The sequence below is a fragment of the Cavia porcellus genome, unplaced genomic scaffold (genome assembly GCF_034190915.1).
Source record: "Cavia porcellus strain 051 isolate PalLab524CR breed Dunkin Hartley unplaced genomic scaffold, mCavPor4.1 scaffold_21, whole genome shotgun sequence".
Taxonomy (NCBI): Eukaryota; Metazoa; Chordata; class Mammalia; order Rodentia; family Caviidae; genus Cavia; species Cavia porcellus.
In genome coordinates, this window is record NW_026947504.1 from 36,617,362 (window position 1) to 36,624,439 (window position 7,078).

At 43.0% G+C, this 7,078-nt stretch overlaps 1 long non-coding RNA gene across 1 annotated transcript; it reads left to right on the plus strand.

Annotated features, from left to right (window-relative positions):
• The first annotated feature begins 799 nt into the window (after positions 1 to 799).
• On the plus strand, positions 800 to 6,825 carry LOC134472041 (uncharacterized). Its single transcript, XR_010041866.1, has 3 exons — positions 800 to 1,172; positions 1,346 to 1,526; positions 6,425 to 6,825. It is a non-coding gene; the product is annotated as an uncharacterized LOC134472041 (long non-coding RNA).
• Positions 6,826 to 7,078: the final 253 nt, after the last annotated feature.

Below are 7,078 nucleotides of genomic sequence, written 5' to 3' on the forward strand. Positions count from 1 at the left end.
CAAGTTTATAATCCAAGGTTTTATTGGACTGTCTATATTTGCAAAGATTCTATGCAGTGATGCCGTCATCCTCATGCTTTTGCTTTCCATGCTTCAGTTATCCGAGGTCAACCATCATCCAAAAATATCAGTTGGAAAATTCCAACATACAAACAACTCATAGGTTTTACACTCCATTGCATTCTGAATAGCTCGGTAAAATCTGAGCTGTCCCATTGCACCATGCCTGGGACACAAACCCTCCTCTGTCCCGCACACCTGCGGTGTATAAGCCATCTTCCCACGTGTCACTGATTAGCTGTTCCATATCAGGTTGGCTGTGTTGATACCTCAGTGCTTATTCATTTTACTATGGCCCCAAAGCACGAGAGTAGTGACTCTGGCAGTTTGCATATGCCAAAGAGAAGCCATAAGTGAAAAGTAAGTATCTTTGACATAATAAAGAAAGAAAAACCACATACTGAGATGCTGAGATCTACAGTAAGTTGTCATCATAAATATCATACTATGTATAATTTATAACTTAAACTGTCATAGGTCTGTGTGTTTAGGGAAAAGACATGCTATACACAGGGTTCAGGACTACCTGCAGTTTCAGGCATGCACTAGGGGTCTTAGAACTTACATCTCACAGATAAGGGTGATGGTTCTATGCTACGTTACTTGAAGTTGGCCAGTGAATAGCACAGCCACACAAACATAGGTTCTTGTAATCGTAAACTGTGATGTGTCAACTTGATTTGAGGAAGAAGCACCTAGTCAACTTGTAAAGCCCTGGGTGAATTCATGGATGATTGAGATTTAGGCCAAAAATGGAGGATGGAAAACCCACCCCAGATGCAGACGGCACCAAGCAACAAACTGTAGCCTGAACGGAATGAAAAGGGAAAGGAGAAGGAAACCTGTCTGTCATGGTTTATGTCTGTGGCCCCCAGGTCTCATGAGTTTGCATTGTGCATTTGTGATTGGTCCATTGTCTAGAGCTTGGATTGATGGTGTCAGTGCTACACCCACATGGGGTGGAGCCAGGATGTGATGTAATGGCAGGAAGAAGGTGTGTCTTGCTCTTTTGCCGGTTTCTGCCTTGCTGTTTGCAGCCACCATGAACTGCGGCCCAGCCACGCCAGCCTGCCTTGGAGCCAACTGAGTGTGGACTGAAATCTCCAAAAACTGTAAGAAATAAACCTTTCTTTTCCCAACTTTGGCCTTCAGGTATTTTGTCTCAGCCACGAGTAAAAAGTAACTAAAACACTGTCCCTTTTGGTCCAGTCTTCCTCTTTGCTATTGGACATTGGCTTCCAGGTCCAGCAGCCTTCCAACGCTAACTCTGGTTTTTCTAACACAGACTCAAACCAGTGAGTCTGCGTTGAGCTTCCAGGTCTCTTCACTTTTGCTACTGGATCCTTCAGTCCTCCAGATATGCAGATGGACATTTTGGATCCCTCCACCTCTGGCTCCATGGACCACCACTGGGACTCCTCCACTTCTGATCCTGTAAGCCCACCTAACAAGTTCCTTGTGGAGCAGTAAGTATGTTTTATGTCTATTCTGTTCCTTTAGGGAACCCTAACTAGTATGGTTCTCCAGAAACAGACATGGAAATAATTGGGCACAAGATGTTGACTGGGATTCAGCACCTATGGGACAGAGCAGAAAGAGCCAAGACCAGTGGAGAGATCAGACACACACAGTGTACAACCCAAAGGACTCAGCTGTCATGGTCCTGGTTTTAATTCCATCCTTCATCTAGTCATTGATTGTGCACAAGACTGGCCCCTGGTCTTAGTTACTTTTCTCATCGCTGAGACAAAATACCTAATACTTAGAGTTAAAGGAGGAAAGTTTTATTTGGCTCACAGTTTGTGGAGGTTTTAATCCGTAGCTGGATGACTCCAAGGCAGGATGGCATGGCAGAATGGCATCACAGAGTAGTCATAAAAGCAGCAAGCTGCAAGTAGAGAGACAAAACTCTCATTCCCTTGTATCTTATCCATGCTACCCACCCTCAAGGCAGATAACACTCTTACTTTTAATCCTGACTTTGCACCATGAATCAATCCCAGCATCACATCCTTGACTGCAGCATTACACAGCCTAGATCCACTTACCTCCAAAAACCCCACCTATGATTGCATGAGGCTTTGGGGAGACATTTACACACAGGCCATAGCTCCCTCCCAAAGCTGAGCTCAACAAAGGATTTAAATGGGTGATCTGTCATCCATACGCCCTGAGAAGCACATCCTTTTTCCTGGGACACCTATCTGGGCAGCAAATAGCTCCCTTCCATCATCATTCTAAAAATCAATTCCCAACCCCATTCTTCTAGTTCTTTGTATTTTTCTTCTGCTTCCATTGCCTCTGCAGAATTTTATAGTTTGTCTCTTCATGAAGTGTTTATTATAGAAGTTATTTGTTGAGCTCTCTGGAGGGAAAATGCTTTTGAAATTTAACTAATAAGAAAGACAGTAAATAAAATGAGATTCTGGAAAAAATTACGTGTACAAGAGTTGAAACCATGCTCACTGTAACTTGAATTTGATGGCCTAGTGTTCACTGAATGAGCCAATCAAATGAAGATTGGGATCTTCTCACTGGATTAAGAGCCATCAAATCAGCTGCCTGTGCTGTCTTCCTCCTATCTGGATGTGGCAGGATGCCCAGGATATGAAAGTATTTGTGTGTATGCGCATGCATGGGTGTGCTGGGGGCAGTGTTTATTATCGGTACCAAGGACACAAGCCAGCACTGTCTCCTCTCTACTTGGGAAGGGGTGGAGCTAGACTCTAGAATTAGTCAGTAGATGGAACACAGAGCCCATCTGGAGAGGAAGAGCATGAGTATAAACAGTAACATTTGAATTCTGGGTCAGGAAGCAAAAGCTAGAACCATTATGAAGAAAAGCTACTAATTATGGAAGAAGCCATTGGGCAAAGGGTCTCTTCTGTTCAGGTCTCCATTAAAATCAGGTAATGGGTCAAATGCAGAGTGATGGTCTCAGCGCTAAAAAAAAAGAAAAAAGAAAAAAGAAAATGTAAACAACTTTTACAAAAACTAGGAATTCTGATCGTGGCAAAAATTATCAAGGATGTGAGTCATGGTGCCTTTTATATTGCTGTTGAGAATGTAAATTATAAAACAATTTGGGAAACAATTTGGCATTATCTTGCGAAGCTGAACATTTGCCTTTCTTCTGTTTCCACTGTTGCAAGAATATACCCCGGAGAAATTCTTGCACATGTGCCCAGGAAATAACGTTCATAATAACACTGCTAGTAAGAGCAAAATGTGATAAATAAACAACCCACTTGTCTATACTCTAGTGACTAGATACACAGAATGTGGGAAATGTTTTGGCAATAAAGTGAAGTCCTGATACACCCTACTACTTGCAAAGACCTTAAAAACATTATGCTGAATGAAAGAAGACAGTCACAAAAGATTACATTTGATTCCATTTGCTTGAAATATCCAGCATAAATGAATCTATAGAAAACAGTGAGTTAGTGGCTGCCAATGGCTAATGGAATTGGAGAGAAACAGGGAGCAACTGATAATGGGGATACAGGATTTCTTCTTAGGGTAATGCAAATACTCCAAAATCAGCTTTAAAGGGTGATGATTACTCCAGTCTGTCAATACACTAAAAACTATGGAACTATACACTTCAAGTACGAAAAGGCACATTTGTATGGTAAGTGAACTATGTCTCCATAAAACTATTTACAAAGAACAAAACAAACAAGCAAACAAAAATAACTCAACTGCCTAAAAGAAGGAGAATGAATAGATGCACAGGCACACACATGCACATGCACACACACACACACACTCATGCACACACACACTATGTACACTATATATATGCACACTGCAGAATAGTATGCACTAGTAACAAGTGGATGACTGATAGTTTTATTCATCAATATGGAAAAGTGTTAGTAGCATTGATACAACATTGGTTGGTATCATCAAGTGAAAAAAGCAAATATCACAAAATTAAACTACATAGACAATGATAACCTTTTTTTATAAAAATTATATGGTTCAAAAATAAAGTCAGAATAGTCAAAGGTAAGAATAGGTGCTGGGGATAGACCCAGGGCTTCACACATGCTAAGAATGCACTCTAGCACTGAGCTACAAACCCCAGGCAATATATCTGTTGAATAAATATTTATGTAATAAATTAGCAACCATATAGCACACAATAAGAGGATGAATAAATACAGTAGGTAAAATGGTAGCTCTGTGGTGAGGATTAAGGAGAAGAGGATAGAGAAGGTGTAATGATGATAATGTATCATGAATGACAAATTTTGTTTAATCAAACTCTACTCCAGAGCCCTTGAATTACTGTTATAGGTAACAATGGCATTCATATGGGCAAGGAACCATGCTAATCACCATCTATGTAGTATCTTAATTTTGCAGGACTCTTTTGAGATTGGAACCATTGCCACGTCGATTCTAGAAATAAGAGACTGAGGTTGCAAAAAGTCATTTGGGGGGCAGGTGGTGGAGCTTTGGTGTAACTCCATGCCTGGGAAGTCCCAGAATGCTGATGTTTAGTTACCCTGTGCAGCCTGTTCCCTCCAGGCATCCATTTCCTGCAAGACGGTAGCCAAGTATGGGATTTTATCCATCAGGCCGATGAGCAGCATACACTGGGAGAGACCTGGGATGGACAAAGAATACTAAGGAATCTTTCAATAAAGAGCAACAAAAATGGTTACCATCTTGGAAAATGAATATTGGTTAATTCAGGATCCTGATTATCTGCTGGAAAGAAGGAAATCAGGTGTCATGATGACAAAACCTTTGCCTTTGGTGACCACCATGGGCTGCCACTCAAAAGAGTTTCCAGGTGGCCCAGTTCCAGCGCCACAGTCTTGGTATTCACAAGCTGCTTCCTGCCATTAACCTTACCTTATGCTATTGGAACTTGCTTTGTTCTACTCGGGATTTAGTGGAGAATTCAGCAGCAGCTGGTGAGCTCTCTTGTATACTAAAGTTCCCTGTGGGCCTCTCTTATTTTGTTGCCTTTCTTAACTGAGAAGGTACTCAACTGATTTTCAACACTTTTTCACAAGGGACAAGCACATTTGAAAACTTTTTTGGGGCTTCCTTAGCTGTAGTCCAGGGTTCTGTATTACAAACCACTCAGACCAGATTAGAACATCTGTGTGGCAAATGGTGGCGGGAAGGTAAAGTGAAGTGATTAACATGAAGTCATCTTTCCAGGCATTTCCAGTCCACTTCGATGGATCAATTCAGTATTTCCTGCTGTTCTCAAACCACACACCTCATAATCTAATTTGCTTTAGAAAGAGAGCAGAAGGACTTTTGTACAACACTTCAAGACATAGGAATTCATAGACTCCAAGGGCACAGTCTCTAGAATTGTGTCTTTGCTGTGTGCAACAATGGGTGCCCTGAAATCTGTGTGCATTACGGGAGCAGAAGGGTGCTTGGGGACATATAAAGAGTCAAAGACATAGTCCTCAAAGTCCTCAAAGACATAGAAACATCATATTGCAGTCTCAGAGGGAAGAAGCTGACTCATAGTCTACATGACATGTTATCAAGCATATTGACAGTTTCTGACATGAAAACACCCTTACAGGAAAAAGAAAAAATTTAGTCCTTGCACTGGAGGTGTAGCTCAGTGGTAGAATGTGCCCAGCGTGTTCGAGGACCTGGTACTCATCAGGTGATTGATTGCCAGGCACTGGGAAATGGGGGGAATCTAGCTTTTATCCTGGTGAAACTTGTGTTACACCTAATGAAAGGACATAGCACAATGTCATGGCCATGTCCACACCCTCAGACAAACTTGCTCATAGCTGTGCCGTGGCTCACAAAGCAGATACTCTGGTTTTCAGAGTTGAAGAAATGTGCTCATGCTTTCTAAAGGATGCCTTAGTCCCTCTGTAGCTCTGCTAATATTTGATTTTTACTGTTTGTATTTTTAGCATCTGGGTTCCAGAAAATGCAGGTCAGGTGGAGTTTGGTGTAGGTCATCATGGTTTATGAAAATGCTCCATGCAATTAGATGCATGATTAATTGTTAGCATCATGGACACCTCCTATAAGGCTGCAGCAGTGCTAATGGCACTGTTAATTAGGCTGTTTTTATAAGCAGACATGGGCCCTGGACAAAGGCCCCAAGGAGCTCCCCCTGCCTGCCTGGAATCTGGAGGATGTACTGAGTCTGTGGCCTCCGAAGCCCTGTGCTGCCAGCCAAAGCCAGACTGGGGTTGGTGTGGCTGCCATATGCAAAGGCTTTGAAATAAAGAGGATTTGATCTCAGGGAGACAGATGCTGCTTGCCTTGCCTAATTATTCATTTTGGATGAGAACAGAGCATCTTCAGCGTGTGAGAGTTTCCAGCATAAAGGAACTAATCCCCTCTCTGTCCCCAGACACCCACAGGCGCCACCCAGCACCGGCAGCTGCAGCAGCTCCAGCCTCCAGCCAGCGGCTTAATACAAGGATCCTGACATGCTCTTAAGCCAGGAACTGATGTCACTCTTGCAGGTCTCCATGGCAACCCTTCATTCTAAAAGAAGGACATTTGTAAATATGCATTTTGCTTGTCCTCTTCTTTGATTCAAAATATTAGCCTTTGAGAACAACTCACTTTGTCAGCTATGTCCTACAAGAATGAAGACGTAGGACTTCTCACTTGTCCCTTTCTGTTTCCTGGTGCCCCTGCATTTGTTGGTTCACCAGACCCCCCAGCAAATGCACACTGAGCTCCTAGGCAGCCCCAGTACCCCTCTAGGTGCTGCAGGGAACATGGACCAGAGCAAGACCTGGTTGCTGCTCTCACAGAACAGAAAGAAGGTGGAAATCCACCATCCCTGTCAGCAGGAGGGGCTGGTTGGGTGTCAAACAATAGGACAGCATGACTGGGCTTCAGGGACTCTGCAAAGGCAAGGGTACACCTGGCCCTGCTCCCCGGGAGCTCTGCGTTTCCCAGTCATTTGCAGTTTTTTGCAGGGCCTGAGTCCTGGGTGTCTGTCTGGTGGAGCCAACTGAGTCTGCTGGAGTTTCTGTGAGCTTTAAAATACCCC